Here is a 16,358-nt window from a genome sequence, read left to right as displayed (position 1 = left end):
CTGACGCTCTGACGTGTGTGTGGGAGGTGGACTCGTTGAGCACTGTGTTGCTGATGGGACCAAGCATTGTCACTTCCTCACAAATACATCGTATCCCCTCCCCATCTCTCTCTCCCTCTTGCTCTCTCTGCCCTTCACCCTCTCCCCCTCTCTCTGCCCTTCACCCTCTCCCCCTCTCTCTGGAGGTTTACACAGTTCCAAGCCTCCCCTCTCTCTCTCTCTCAAACACACTCCTATCCCATCCCTCCCCTCTCTCTGGGTGTTTGCACAGTGCTAAGCCTCTCTCTCTCTCTCTCTCTCTCTCTCTCTCTCTCTCTCTCTCTCTCTCTCTCTCTCTCTCTCTCTCTCTCTCTCTCTCAAACACACTCCCCTCCCATCCCTCCCTCCTCTCTGGGTGTTTGCTACAGCTCTAACCACAGAGAGGAACCACAGGCGTGAGGGGAACTGATGCAAGGGAGGACCGATGTGTGTGTGGCGCAACACTGAAACAGGAAGTACAGAGGCACACAGGAAGGCAATGAGAGGTGTTGATGACTAAAGACCACTGTTCGCTCAACACTGGCCCAACTGACCATAAACGCTGATCTGGGGTCAGTTTGACATTTCCCCTCCGCTAATGGTTAAGGTTAGGATTGGGGGAGGGGAACTGATCCTAGATCTGCACAGAGGAGAAACTTCACCATAGAGCATTAGAACCACACCTGAGGCTTTAAACACCTGTAGTAATGTTTTTCCATAGCAGTTTTTAGCCTATGACTCATTAACGTAGAGCTATAATAATTAGAAGATAATAATGTGGCTATATCCAGGCTATACACAGGCTATATCCAGGCTATACACAGGCTATATCCAGGCTATACACAGGCTATATCCAGGCTATACACAGGCTATATCCAGGCTATGCTATTGATACAGACTCAGTTTGTGTTAAGTTTTCTCAATACAACACAACATAATGGTATGAGACAATAGGTTATGTCCATTAGAAACGGATAAGGAGGTTTGGGTTGTACCACTGTAAGTTTTGTCAGATGAGGAGATGAGAGATCCTTTTGTCTAGGGTGTTGTTCCCAACACCACCAGCAGGGGTCACTTCTCTATAGAGATCAGTGTTGGACACACACATGCACAGTCTTGTACAGCTAACTTTGTGGGGACACACAATTCAGTCCCATTCAAAATCCTATTTTCCCTAACCCATACTCTTACCTTAACACTAACCCTGAACCTAACCCTTTCCTTAACCCTAACCCCAAATCTAACCCTAGCTCCTAACCCTAACCCCAAATCTAACCCTAGCTCCTAACCCTAACCCCAAAACTAACCCTAGCTGCTAACCCTAACCCCAAAACTAACCCTAGCTCCTAACCCTAACCCCAAAACTAACCTTAGCTCCTAACTCTAACCTTTAACGTAATTCTAACCCTAACACTAATTCTAACCTTAACCCCCTAGAACCAGCATTTGACCTCGTGGGGATGAATAAAATGTCCCCAATTTGTCCAATTTTTGTTTGTTTACTGCTCTTTATAGTTATAATAGTTAAACACGTACACACACACACATACACACACACAGTAAGAGGAAGTGAGAGATAGAGTAACCTGTGTTTGTGTGTGTGTGTGTGTGTGTGTGTGTGTGTGTGTGTGTGTGTGTGTGTGTGTTCAACCGGAACATGCAGGTGTCCCTTTCCTTCTGACTGAAAACAGGACTTACTGCTCTCACCCTACTGATGGATTTTCCACTGACCACTGATCTAAGGTCAGTTTAACATTAAATCTGATGGTTGAGAATAGGACTGGGAGAGAGGGAGCTGATCTTAGATCTGTGCTTACAGGCAACTACCACCCAGTAATCTGACATGTTCACAATGGCCTTTGTTTGCCATTTATTAAATAATCAATTGAACAATTAAAGAACAAGATAAAAAGTAAACATGAATAGAAGAACATGGTAGAGACAAAAGTTCTGTATGTGTACTCCCAGGTTGTGTGGGGGTACTCCCAGGTTGTGTATGTGTACTCCCAGGTTGTGTATGTGTACTCCCAGGTTGTGTGGGGGTACTCCCAGGTTGTGTATGTGTACTCCCAGGTTGTGTATGTGTACTCCCAGGTTCTGTATATGTACTCCCAGGTTGTGTATGTGTACTCCCAGGTTGTGTATGTGTACTCCCAGGTTGTGTATGTGTACTCCCAGGTTGTGTATGTGTACTCCCAGGTTGTGTATATGTACTCCCAGGTTGTGTATGTGTACTCCCAGGTTGTGTATGTGTACTCCCAGGTTCTGTATGTGTACTCCCAGGTTGTGTATGTGTACTCCCAGGTTGTGTATATGTACTCCCAGGTTGTGTATGTGTACTCCCAGGTTGTGTATATGTACTCCCAGGTTGTGTATGTGTACTCCCAGGTTGTGTATATGTACTCCCAGGTTGTGTATGTGTACTCCCAGGTTGTGTATATGTACTCCCAGGTTGTGTATGTGTACTCCCAGGTTCTGTATGTGTACTCCCAGGTTGTGTATGTGTACTCCCAGGTTGTGTGTGTGTACTCCCAGGTTGTGTATATGCACTCCCAGGTTGTGTATATGTACTCCCAGGTTGTGTATGTGTACTCCCAGGTTGTGTGTGTGTACTCCCAGGTTGTGTATATGTACTCCCAGGTTGTGTGTGTGTACTCCCAGGTTCTGTATATGTACTCCCAGGTTGTGTGTGTGTACTCCCAGGTTGTGTATGTGTACTCCCAGGTTGTGTGTGTGTACTCCCAGGTTGTGTGTGTGTACTCCCAGGTTGTGTATGTGTACTCCCAGGTTGTGTGTGTGTACTCCCAGGTTGTGTATGTGTACTCCCAGGTTGTGTATGTGTACTCCCAGGTTGTGTGGGGGTACTCCCAGGTTGTGTATGTGTACTCCCAGGTTGTGTGTGTACTCCCAGGTTCTGTGTGTGTACTCCCAGGTTGTGTATATGTACTCCCAGGTTCTGTATATGTACTCCCAGGTTGTGTGTGTGTACTCCCAGGTTGTGTATGTGTACTCCCAGGTTCTGTATATGTACTCCCAGGTTGTGTATGTGTACTCCCAGGTTGTGTGTGTGTACTCCCAGGTTCTGTAGATGTACTCCCAGGTTGTGTGTGTGTACTCCCAGGTTGTGTATATGTACTCCCAGGTTGTGTATGTGTACTCCCAGGTTGTGTGGGGGTACTCCCAGGTTGTGTATGTGTACTCCCAGGTTGTGTGTGTGTACTCCCAGGTTGTGTATGTGTACTCCCAGGTTGTGTATGTGTACTCCCAGGTGTGTGTGTGTACTCCCAGGTTGTGTATGTGTACTCCCAGGTTGTGTGTGTGTACTCCCAGGTTGTGTATGTGTACTCCCAGGTTGTGTATGTGTACTCCCAGGTTGTGTGTGTGTACTCCCAGGTTGTGTATATGTACTCCCAGGTTGTGTATGTGTACTCCCAGGTTGTGTATATGTACTCCCAGGTTGTGTATGTGTACTCCCAGGTTGTGTATGTGTACTCCCAGGTTCTGTATGTGTACTCCCAGGTTGTGTATGTGTACTCCCAGGTTGTGTATATGTACTCCCAGGTTGTGTATGTGTACTCCCAGGTTGTGTATATGTACTCCCAGGTTGTGTATGTGTACTCCCAGGTTCTGTATGTGTACTCCCAGGTTGTGTATGTGTACTCCCAGGTTGTGTGTGTGTACTCCCAGGTTGTGTATGTGTACTCCCAGGTTGTGTGTGTGTACTCCCAGGTTGTGTATATGTACTCCCAGGTTGTGTGTGTGTACTCCCAGGTTCTGTATATGTACTCCCAGGTTGTGTGTGTGTGTACTCCCAGGTTGTGTGTGTACTCCCAGTTTCTGTGTGTGTACTCCCAGGTTGTGTATATGTACTCCCAGGTTCTGTATATGTACTCCCAGGTTGTGTGTGTGTACTCCCAGGTTCTGTATGTGTACTCCCAGGTTCTGTATGTGTACTCCCAGGTTCTGTATATGTACTCCCAGGTTGTGTATGTGTACTCCCAGGTTGTGTATGTGTACTCCCAGGTTGTGTGTGTGTACTCCCAGGTTCTGTATATGTACTCCCAGGTTGTGTATGTGTACTCCCAGGTTGTGTGTGTGTACTCCCAGGTTGTGTATATGTACTCCCAGGTTGTGTATGTGTACTCCCAGGTTGTGTGTGTGTACTCCCAGGTTGTGTATGTGTACTCCCAGGTTGTGTATGTGTACTCCCAGGTTGTGTATGTGTACTCCCAGGTTGTGTGTGTGTACTCCCAGGTTGTGTATGTGTACTCCCAGGTTGTGTGTGTGTACTCCCAGGTTGTGTATATGTACTCCCAGGTTGTGTATGTGTACTCCCAGGTTGTGTATGTGTACTCCCAGGTTGTGTGTGTGTACTCCCAGGTTCTGTATATGTACTCCCAGGTTGTGTATGTGTACTCCCAGGTTGTGTATGTGTACTCCCAGGTTGTGTGGGGGTACTCCCAGGTTGTGTATGTGTACTCCCAGGTTGTGTGTGTGTACTCCCAGGTTGTGTATGTGTACTCCCAGGTTGTGTATGTGTACTCCCAGGTTGTGTGGGGGTACTCCCAGGTTGTGTATGTGTACTCCCAGGTTGTGTGTGTACTCCCAGTTTCTGTGTGTGTACTCCCAGGTTGTGTATATGTACTCCCAGGTTCTGTATATGTACTCCCAGGTTGTGTGTGTGTACTCCCAGGTTCTGTATGTGTACTCCCAGGTTCTGTATATGTACTCCCAGGTTGTGTATGTGTACTCCCAGGTTGTGTGTGTGTGACTCCCAGGTTCTGTATATGTACTCCCAGGTTGTGTGTGTGTACTCCCAGGTTGTGTATATGTACTCCCAGGTTGTGTATGTGTACTCCCAGGTTGTGTGGGGGTACTCCCAGGTTGTGTATGTGTACTCCCAGGTTGTGTGTGTGTACTCCCAGGTTGTGTATGTGTACTCCCAGGTTGTGTATGTGTACTCCCAGGTTGTGTGTGTGTACTCCCAGGTTGTGTATGTGTACTCCCAGGTTGTGTGTGTGTACTCCCAGGTTGTGTATGTGTACTCCCAGGTTGTGTATGTGTACTCCCAGGTTGTGTGTGTGTACTCCCAGGTTGTGTATATGTACTCCCAGGTTGTGTATGTGTACTCCCAGGTTGTGTATATGTACTCCCAGGTTGTGTATGTGTACTCCCAGGTTGTGTATGTGTACTCCCAGGTTCTGTATGTGTACTCCCAGGTTGTGTATGTGTACTCCCAGGTTGTGTATATGTACTCCCAGGTTGTGTATGTGTACTCCCAGGTTGTGTATATGTACTCCCAGGTTGTGTATGTGTACTCCCAGGTTCTGTATGTGTACTCCCAGGTTGTGTATGTGTACTCCCAGGTTGTGTGTGTGTACTCCCAGGTTGTGTATGTGTACTCCCAGGTTGTGTGTGTGTACTCCCAGGTTGTGTATATGTACTCCCAGGTTGTGTGTGTGTACTCCCAGGTTCTGTATATGTACTCCCAGGTTGTGTGTGTGTACTCCCAGGTTGTGTGTGTACTCCCAGTTTCTGTGTGTGTACTCCCAGGTTGTGTATATGTACTCCCAGGTTCTGTATATGTACTCCCAGGTTGTGTGTGTGTACTCCCAGGTTCTGTATGTGTACTCCCAGGTTCTGTATGTGTACTCCCAGGTTCTGTATATGTACTCCCAGGTTGTGTATGTGTACTCCCAGGTTGTGTATGTGTACTCCCAGGTTGTGTGTGTGTACTCCCAGGTTCTGTATATGTACTCCCAGGTTGTGTATGTGTACTCCCAGGTTGTGTGTGTGTACTCCCAGGTTGTGTATATGTACTCCCAGGTTGTGTATGTGTACTCCCAGGTTGTGTGTGTGTACTCCCAGGTTGTGTATGTGTACTCCCAGGTTGTGTATGTGTACTCCCAGGTTGTGTATGTGTACTCCCAGGTTGTGTGTGTGTACTCCCAGGTTGTGTATGTGTACTCCCAGGTTGTGTGTGTGTACTCCCAGGTTGTGTATATGTACTCCCAGGTTGTGTATGTGTACTCCCAGGTTGTGTATGTGTACTCCCAGGTTGTGTGTGTGTACTCCCAGGTTCTGTATATGTACTCCCAGGTTGTGTATGTGTACTCCCAGGTTGTGTATGTGTACTCCCAGGTTGTGTGGGGGTACTCCCAGGTTGTGTATGTGTACTCCCAGGTTGTGAGTGTGTACTCCCAGGTTCTGTATGTGTACTCCCAGGTTGTGTATGTGTACTCCCAGGTTGTGTGGGGGTACTCCCAGGTTCTGTATGTGTACTCCCAGGTTGTGTGTGTGTACTCCCAGGTTCTGTATGTGTACTCCCAGGTTGTGTATGTGTACTCCCAGGTTGTGTATGTGTACTCCCAGGTTGTGTGGGGGTACTCCCAGGTTGTGTATGTGTACTCCCAGGTTGTGAGTGTGTACTCCCAGGTTCTGTATGTGTACTCCCAGGTTGTGTATGTGTACTCCCAGGTTGTGTGGGGGTACTCCCAGGTTCTGTATGTGTACTCCCAGGTTGTGTGTGTGTACTCCCAGGTTCTGTATGTGTACTCCCAGGTTGTGTATGTGTACTCCCAGGTTGTGTATGTGTACTCCCAGGTTGTGTGGGGGTACTCCCAGGTTGTGTATGTGTACTCCCAGGTTGTGAGTGTGTACTCCCAGGTTCTGTATGTGTACTCCCAGGTTGTGTATGTGTACTCCCAGGTTGTGTGTGTGTACTCCCAGGTTCTGTATGTGTACTCCCAGGTTCTGTATGTGTACTCCCAGGTTCTGTATGTGTACTCCCAGGTTCTGTATGTGTACTCCCAGGTTGTGTGTGTGTACTCCCAGGTTGTGTGTGTGTCTTTGGTGCTTGTGTGGCATGACAGTGACAGAAGAGTTGTTTGTATGCTATCTCTATTCACCTCTGTGCTATAAATACTGTGTTGACTTCCTGGTGAGATGTGATGGTTTCTCTCTCTAACCAATGCAGTCTCATCTATTGACACAGAACAGATACAATAACCAGGCGACTCAGAGATCCTCTCCACAGTATTAGCATGCAGAGACAAATACATGTCAGTCATTTAACAGACTCTCTTATCCAGAGCAATTTACAGGAGCATTATGGGTCATGCGCCTTGCTCAAGGGCACATCAACAGTTTTTCACCGAGGAGGCTCGGGGATTCGAACCAGCGGCCTCGTGGCTACTGGCCCAATACTCTTAACCACTAGGCTACCTGCCGCCCCAGTACAGTTGGCGAAGCCAGCAACGGTCGAGGTGGTATCTATTAGCATGATGTACATCCAGTACATAGAACAGGTATGATAAACCAGACACAGAGGTCTTATAACAGCATCTCAAATGGCACCCTGTTCCCTATTTAGTGCACCACTTTTGACCAGGGTCCATAAGGCTCTGGTGGAAAGTAGTGCACTGTATAGAGAATAGGGCACCATTTGGGACACAGTCAAAGAGTCATACAAGGACAGTAGGTGGAATCAGCCATGCTTGAGGTCGTATCTATCTGCAGTATGTACATGAGCAACCGCTCTCTTGGCTTCGCTTCTGTCACCACCTCAACAAACAGTATGTACAGGTCACGTTGACAGCTGTTGACAATGACAGTATTTCATCTCACAGGGTAAGAAGGAAGTCCTTTGACACGGTGGTGGTTGAAAAGGAGAAGTCCCTCTTCCAGACAGTACACAGTTCCACCCGTTTAATCCAGATAAAAGTCCAAATCAGTCCCCAGCAGTCTTCTCAGAAACTCTTCTTGCAACAAAACTAATTATCCCTCAATTCTCATCATGACAAAAGTTCATTTCTAATTCCTTTTTAAGGTAGAAGGTCCTCATTCTCACTGTTGAAAGTGTCCAGGTTCCCAATGCTTAGTCAGTTCAACTGAACCTGAACCTAAGTCTATTGATTGTACTATTTGCTGTAGGGGTTCCATCTCCCTCTGTGATGCAGTACTGTGATTGATCCACAGGGGGTGCTGTCCTGTCTCAGTCTTGGGGAGCCTGGTTGATCACCTTCTTCTTACGCACCGACACCAGGTCATAGAAGGGGTCCTTGGTGATGCTGGCTCTGTAAGGTGAGATATCAGGATGGTGAGTTGTTAATGGTGTTGTGACTGCGTGTGTAGCCTCTAAAAGCCCAGCCGAGGCACCATAGAGGAACTACAGTACATCACTGCCTAGGTCACTGCTCTACCGCTTACACCAAATACTAAATCATAGTTGGTAAGATGGAGACCACAGAGGTTCTTTTTAACGAGTGGCGAACTACCTTCACTAAAACCACTGCAAAGGTTTTGCCTGCAAACTTTGGTTTTGAATCGCGACGTTCTGGAATGTCTGCATCCTGATTGGTCAGGAGAGTTCCAGGAATTTTTCAAATGTTCTTGTAGGCAGTGACATAGTTGCTCTCTGCCAAAAGAGTCCATCATTGAAGCCAGACCCTAGTCACTATGTTGTGTATGTGTGTGTGTGTGTGTGTGTGTGTGTGTGTGTGTGTGTGTGTGTGTGTGTGTGTGTGTGTGTGGTGGAACTGGGAGGAGCTATAGGAGGATGGGCTCATTGTAATGGCTGGAATGGAATAAATTGAACGGTATCAAACACATCAAAACACATGGGAACCACATCTTTGACTCCGTTCCATATATGCCATTCCATCCAATACAATGACCTCATCCTCCTATAGCTCCTCCCGCCAGCCCCCACTGGCGTGTGTGTATTCTCCTGTAGCTCCTCCCACCAGTGTGTTCTTCCATGCGTAGTACCTGATGCTCTCTATCCATGTGTCTCGTTCCTCAGCGGTAGCGGCACAGATCATGTACGACTGGTGTTTCCCCTCCACCACTCTGCCGTCTGTCTCTGTCTTACACGCCTTGATCTTCTGACCCCTGCTGTTGGGGTTATACAGCTCCAGACAGTACTGAGGAACACAGAGAAACAGACAGGAGCAATCAAGACCCTGGGTCTCGACCACGCCCTGTGCAACTGGGTACTGGACTTCCTGACGGGCCGCCCCCCATGGCAGGTGGTGAGGGTAGGCAACAACATCTCCACCCCGCTGATCCTCAACACTGGGGCCCCACAAGGGTGCGTTCTGAGCCCTCTCCTGTACTCCCTATTCACCCACGACTGAGTGGCCACGCACGCCTCCAACTCAATCATCAAGTTTGCAGACGACACAACAGTGGTAGGCTTGATTACCAACAACGACGAGACGGCCTACAGGGAGGAGGTGATGGCCCTCGGAGTGTGGTGTCAGGAAAATAACCACACTGTAACCACCAACGTCAACACAACTAAGGAGATGATTGTGGACTTCAGGAAACAGCAGAGGGAACACCCCCTATCCACATCGATGGAACAGTAGTGGAGAGGGTAGTAAGTTTTAAGTTCCTCGGCGTACACATCACAGACAAACTGAATTGGTCCACCCACACAGACAGCATCGTGAAGAAGGTGCAGCAGCGCCTCTTCAACCTCAGGAGGCTGAAGAAATTCGGCTTGTCACCAAAAGCACTCACTAACTTCTACAGATGCACAATCGAGAGCATCCTGTCGAGGTGTATCACCGCCTGGTACGGCAACTGCTCCGCCCTCAACCGTAAGGCTCTCCAGAGGGTAGTGAGGTCTGCACAACGCATCACCGGGGGCAAACTACCTGCCCTCCAGGACACCTACACCACCCGATGTCACAGGAAGACCATAAAGATCATCAAGGACAACAACCACCCGAGCCACTGCCTGTTCACCCCGCTATCACCCAGAAGGGGAGGTCAGTCAGTACAGTGCATCAAAGCTGGGACCGAGAGACTGAAAAACAGCTTCTATCTCAAGGCCATCACACTGTTAAACAGCCACCACTAACATTGAGTGGCTGCTGCCAACACACTGACTCAACTCCAGCCACTTTAATAATGGGAATTGATGGGAAATGATGTAAAATATATCACTAGCCACTTTAAACCTAATATAATGTTTACATACCCTACATTATTCATCTCATATGTATACGTATATACTGTTCTCTATATCATCTACTGCATCTTTATGTAATGCATGTATCACTAGCCACTTTAACTATGCCACTTTGTTTACATACTCATCTCATATGTATATACTGTACTCGATACCATCTACTGTATCTTGCCTATGCCGCTCTGTACCATCACTCATTCATATATCTTTATGTACATATTCTTTATCCCCTTACACTTGTGTCTATAAGGTAGTAGTTTTGGAATTGTTAGCTAGATTACTTGTTGGTTATTACTGCATTCTCGGAACTAGAAGCACAAGCATTTCGCTACACTCGCATTAACATCTGCTAACCATGTGTATGTGACAAATAACATTTGATTTGATTTGAAGGATGAGTGTCTAAGGGTATTGTATTCTTACCGGTTTGCGTGCATACACCACCTCTCTCACACACAGGTTCTCCAAAGGGATGATGCCTCTAGGCTCCTTGTCCTGTAGAGAGAGGGGAGGTTAGAGAGAGGAGTTTAGAGAGGGAGGGATGATGTCTCTGGGCTCCTTGTCCTGTAGAGAGAGGTGAGGTTAGAGGAAGGTGTTTAGAGAGGGATGGATGATGTCTCTGGGCTCCCTGTCCTGTAGAGAGAGGTGAGGTTAGAGGAAGGTGTTTAGAGAGGGAGGGATGATGTCTCTGGGCTCCTTCCTGTAGAGAGAGGTGAGGTTAGAGGAAGGTGTTTAGAGAGGGAGGGATGATGTCTCTGGGCTCCCTGTCCTGTAGAGAGAGGTGAGGTTAGAGGAAGGTGTTTAGAGAGGGAGGGATGATGTCTCTGGGCTCCTTGTCCTGTAGAGAGAGGTGAGGTTAGAGGAAGGTGTTTAGAGAGGGAGGGATGATGCCTCTGGGCTCCCTGTCCTGTAGAGAGAGGTGAGGTTAGAGGAAGGTGTTTAGAGAGGGAGGGATGATGCCTCTAGGCTCCTTGTCCTGTAGAGAGAGGTGAGGTTAGAGGAAGGTGTTTAGAGAGGGAGGGATGATGTCTCTGGGCTCCTTGTCCTGTAGAGAGAGGGAGGTTAGAGGAAGGTGTTTAGAGAGGGAGGGATGATGTCTCTGGGCTCCCTGTCCTGTAGAGAGAGGTGAGGTTAGAGGAAGGTGTTTAGAGAGGGAGGGATGATGTCTCTGGGCTCCCTGTCCTGTAGAGAGAGGTGAGGTTAGAGGAAGGTGTTTAGAGAGGGAGGGATGATGTCTCTGGGCTCCCTGTCCTGTAGAGAGAGGTGAGGTTAGAGGAAGGTGTTTAGAGAGGGAGGGATGATGTCTCTGGGCTCCCTGTCCTGTAGAGAGAGGTGAGGTTAGAGGAAGGTGTTTAGAGAGGGAGGGATGATGCCTCTGGGCTCCTTCCTGTAGAGAGAGGTGAGGTTAGAGGAAGGTGTTTAGAGAGGGAGGGATGATGTCTCTGGGCTCCTTGTCCTGTAGAGAGAGGGGAGGTTAGAGGAAGGTGTTTAGAGAGGGAGGGATGATGCCTCTAGGCTCCTTGTCCTGTAGAGAGAGGGGAGGTTAGAGGAAGGTGTTTAGAGAGGGAGGGATGATGTCTCTGGGCTCCTTGTCCTGTAGAGAGAGGGGAGGTTAGAGGAAGGTGTTTAGAGAGGGAGGGATGATGTCTCTGGGATCCTTCCTGTAGAGAGAGGTGAGGTTAGAGAGAGGAGTTTAGAGAGGGAGGGATGATGCCTCTGGGCTCCTTGTCCTGTAGAGAGAGGGGAGGTTAGAGGAAGGTGTTTAGAGAGGGAGGGATGATGTCTCTGGGCTCCCTGTCCTGTAGAGAGAGGTGAGGTTAGAGAGAGGTGTTTAGAGAGGGATGGATGATGTCTCTGGGCTCCCTGTCCTGTAGAGAGAGGTGAGGTTAGAGAGAGGAGTTTAGAGAGGGAGGGATGATGTCTCTGGGCTCCTTGTCCTGTAGAGAGAGGTGAGGTTAGAGAGAGGAGTTTAGAGAGGGAGGGATGATGTCTCTGGGCTCCTTCCTGTAGAGAGAGGTGAGGTTAGAGGAAGGTGTTTAGAGAGGGAGGGATGATGTCTCTGTGCTCCCTGTCCTGTAGAGAGAGGTGATGTTAGAGGAAGGTGTTTAGAGAGGGATGGATGATGTCTCTGGGCTCCCTGTCCTGTAGAGAGAGGTGAGGTTAGAGGAAGGTGTTTAGAGAGGGAGGGATGATGTCTCTGGGCTCCTTGTCCTGTAGAGAGAGGGGAGGTTAGAGGAAGGTGTTTAGAGAGGGAGGGATGATGTCTCTGGGCTCCTTCCTGTAGAGAGAGGTGAGGTTAGAGGAAGGTGTTTAGAGAGGGAGGGATGATGTCTCTGGGCTCCCTGTCCTGTAGAGAGAGGTGAGGTTAGAGGAAGGTGTTTAGAGAGGGAGGGATGATGTCTCTGGGCTCCTTGTCCTGTAGAGAGAGGTGAGGTTAGAGGAAGGTGTTTAGAGAGGGAGGGATGATGTCTCTGGGCTCCCTGTCCTGTAGAGAGAGGTGAGGTTAGAGGAAGGTGTTTAGAGAGGGAGGGATGATGCCTCTGGGCTCCTTCCTGTAGAGAGAGGTGAGGTTAGAGGAAGGTGTTTAGAGAGGGAGGGATGATGCCTCTGGGCTCCTTCCTGTAGAGAGAGGTGAGGTTAGAGGAAGGTGTTTAGAGAGGGAGGGATGATGTCTCTGGGCTCCTTGTCCTGTAGAGAGAGGTGAGGTTAGAGGAAGGTGTTTAGAGAGGGAGGGATGATGCCTCTGGGCTCCTTCCTGTAGAGAGAGGTGAGGTTAGAGAGAGGAGTTTAGAGAGGGAGGGATGATGTCTCTGGGCTCCCTGTCCTGTAGAGAGAGGTGAGGTTAGAGAGAGGAGTTTAGAGAGGGAGGGATGATGTCTCTGGGCTCCCTGTCCTGTAGAGAGAGGTGAGGTTAGAGAGAGGAGTTTAGAGAGGGAGGGATGATGCCTCTGGGCTCCTTGTCCTGTAGAGAGAGGTGAGGTTAGAGAGAGGAGTTTAGAGAGGGAGGGATGATGTCTCTGGGCTCCTTGTCCTGTAGAGAGAGGTGAGGTTAGAGGAAGGAGTTTAGAGAGGGAGGGATGATGCCTCTGGGCTCCTTCCTGTAGAGAGAGGTGAGGTTAGAGAGAGGAGTTTAGAGAGGGAGGGATGATGTCTCTGGGCTCCCTGTCCTGTAGAGAGAGGTGAGGTTAGAGAGAGGAGTTTAGAGAGGGAGGGATGATGCCTCTGGGCTCCTTGTCCTGTAGAGAGAGGTGAGGTTAGAGGAAGGTGTTTAGAGAGGGAGGGATGATGTCTCTGGGCTCCTTGTCCTGTAGAGAGAGGTGAGGTTAGAGGAAGGTGTTTAGAGAGGGAGGGATGATGTCTCTGGGCTCCTTGTCCTGTAGAGAGATGTGAGGTTAGAGGAAGGTGTTTAGAGAGGGAGGGATGATGTCTCTGGGCTCCTTGTCCTGTAGAGAGAGGTGAGGTTAGAGGAAGGTGTTTAGAGAGGGAGGGATGATGTCTCTGGGCTCCCTGTCCTGTAGAGAGAGGTGAGGTTAGAGGAAGGTGTTTAGAGAGGAGGGATGATGTCTCTGGGCTCCCTGTCCTGTAGAGAGAGGTGAGGTTAGAGGAAGGTGTTTAGAGAGGGAGGGATGATGTCTCTGGGCTCCCTGTCCTGTAGAGAGAGGGTGAGGTTAGAGGGAAGGTGTTTAGAGAGGGAGGGATGATGCCTCTAGGCTCCTTGTCCTGTAGAGAGAGGGGAGGTTAGAGGAAGGTGTTTAGAGAGGGAGGGATGATGTCTCTGGGCTCCTTGTCCTGTAGAGAGAGGGGAGGTTAGAGGAAGGTGTTTAGAGAGGGAGGGATGATGTCTCTGGGATCCTTCCTGTAGAGAGAGTGGTGAGGTTAGAGAGAGGAGTTTAGAGAGGGAGGGATGATGCCTCTGGGCTCCTTGTCCTGTAGAGAGAGGGGAGGTTAGAGGAAGGTGTTTAGAGAGGGGAAGAGATGGAGGAAATGTTTTCATTGGGACGTGGGAAGAGATGGAGGGATATAACCGATGCAGAGGGAATGTTTTCATTGGGCGGGGAAGAGATGGAGGGATGAAAATCAATAGGGAAGTTAGAAAGGAAGGAAGGAGAAGGTGATGAGAGATGTAGATGAACATATAGGAGGAATGGAGAGGTATTGAAAGGGGTCAGTGAGATGGAGAGAAGGATGGACATAGAGGAGTAGACAGGTAGGAGAGACTTACAATGGTGTACTCAAAGTAGTAGAGACTTACAGTGGTGTACTCAAAATAGTACTTACGATGGTGTACTAAAAGTAGTAGAGACTTACAGTGGTGTACTCAAAGTAGTAGAGACTTACAGTGGTGTACTCAAAATAGTACTTACAGTGGTGTACTCAAAGTAGTAGAGACTTACAGTGGTGTACTCAAAGTAGTAGAGACTTACAGTGGTGTACTCAAAGTAGTAGAGACTTACAGTGGTGTACTCAAAGTAGTAGAGACTTACAGTGGTGTACTCAAAGTAGCAGAGACTTAGAGTGGTGTACTCAAAGTAGTAGAGACTTACAGTGGTGTACTCAAAGTAGTAGAGACTTACAGTGGTGTACTCAAAGTAGTAGAGACTTACAGTGGTGTACTCAAAGTAGCAGAGACTTACAGTGGTGTACTCAAAGTAGTAGAGACTTACAGTGGTGTACTCAAAGTAGTAGAGACTTACAGTGGTGTACTCAAAGTAGCAGAGACTTACAGTGGTGTACTCAAAGTAGTAGAGACATACAGTGGTGTACTCAAAGTAGCAGAGACTTACAGTGGTGTACTCAAAGTAGCAGAGACTTACAGTGGTGTACTCAAAGTAGTAGAGACTTACAGTGGTGTACTCAAAGTAGTAGAGACTTACAGTGGTGTACTCAAAGTAGCAGAGACTTACAGTGGTGTACTCAAAGTAGTAGAGACATACAGTGGTGTACTCAAAGTAGCAGAGACTTACAGTGGTGTACTCAAAGTAGTAGAGACTTACAGTGGTGTACTCAAAGTAGCAGAGACTTACAGTGGTGTACTCAAAGTAGCAGATACTTACAGTGGTGTACTCAAAGTAGCAGAGACTTACAGTGGTGTACTCAAAGTGGCAGAGACTTACAGTGGTGTACTCAAAATAGCAGAGACTTACAGTGGTGAATTCAAAATAGCAGAGACTTACAGTGGTGAACTCAAAATAGCAGAGACTTACAGTGGTGAATTCAAAATAGCAGAGACTTACAGTGGTGTACTCAAAGTAGCAGAGACTTACAGTGGTGAACTCAAAGTAGTAGAGACTTACAGTGGTGAACTCAAAGTAGTAGAGACTTACAGTGGTGAACTCAAAGTAGTAGAGACTTACAGTGGTGTACTCAAAGTATTAGAGACTTACAGTGGTGAACTCAAAGTAGTAGAGACTTACAGTGGTGAACTCAAAGTAGTAGAGACTTACAGTGGTGAACTCAAAGTAGTAGAGACTTACAGTGGTGTACTCAAAGTAGTAGAGACTTACAGTGGTGAACTCAAAGTAGTAGAGACTTACAGTGGTGCACTCAAAGTAGTAGAGACTTACAGTGGTGTACTCAAAGTAGTAGAGACTTACAGTGGTGAACTCAAAGTAGTAGAGACTTACAGTGGTGAACTCAAAGTAGTAGAGACTTACAGTGGTGAACTCAAAGTAGTAGAGACTTACAGTGGTGAACTCAAAGTAGTAGAGACTTACAGTGGTGAACTCAAAGTAGTAGAGACTTACAGTGGTGAACTCAAAGTAGTAGAGACTTACAGTGGTGAACTCAAAGTAGTAGAGACTTACAGTGGTGAACTCAAAAAGTAGTAGAGACTTACAGGTGAACTGTAGTAGAGACTTACAGTGGTGAACTCAAAGTAGTAGAGACTTACAGTGGTGAACTCAAAGTAGTAGAGGCAGTTGTCAGTCAGGATGAACCATCTCCTCTTCCACGTCTTCACTCTGCCTCCTGACCAACCAAACACACACATCTGACATACTGTAGATATGCTACGGCTTTTGTCTGTTTACTACCTAGACTGCATCCTACTGTTGGTTTGCTCCACTAGACTACAGAGTCGAACAGGAAAGGGTAGGTGCTGGCTTTTAATGTTCCAGGTGTGAGTTGTAAATCAGCTAATAACATCTCTGGATATCTGTGAAGGGCGGAGCTCCCCAAGGAGCAACAGTGTTTAAGAGGTCAGCTAAATGATATCATGACCATGTTGTTGGGTGTCTCACCCAGTTTGAGGAGCCATCCCTCCCTGTCGGGGTTGAAGAAGGTGTGAGTCAGGTCGTTCCCATCATCCTCTGGGATTTTAAAGGGCTCGTTCCTGATGCTGTCGTACAGTTTCTGAAGAGGG

General features: G+C 47.9%; 1 pseudogene; it reads right to left on the bottom strand.

Moving 5' to 3' along the window:
- Positions 1–7,042: 7,042 nt before the first annotated feature.
- LOC135530553 (cytohesin-4-like) overlaps positions 7,043–16,358 on the bottom strand; it is a 21,455-nt pseudogene continuing 12,139 nt past the window's right edge.

Source organism: Oncorhynchus masou, unplaced genomic scaffold (assembly GCF_036934945.1).
Source record: "Oncorhynchus masou masou isolate Uvic2021 unplaced genomic scaffold, UVic_Omas_1.1 unplaced_scaffold_1378, whole genome shotgun sequence".
Classification (NCBI taxonomy): domain Eukaryota; kingdom Metazoa; phylum Chordata; class Actinopteri; order Salmoniformes; family Salmonidae; genus Oncorhynchus; species Oncorhynchus masou.
The sequence above is the reverse complement of the archived record's forward strand: the minus strand, read 5'-3'. Positions and strand labels throughout refer to the sequence as shown.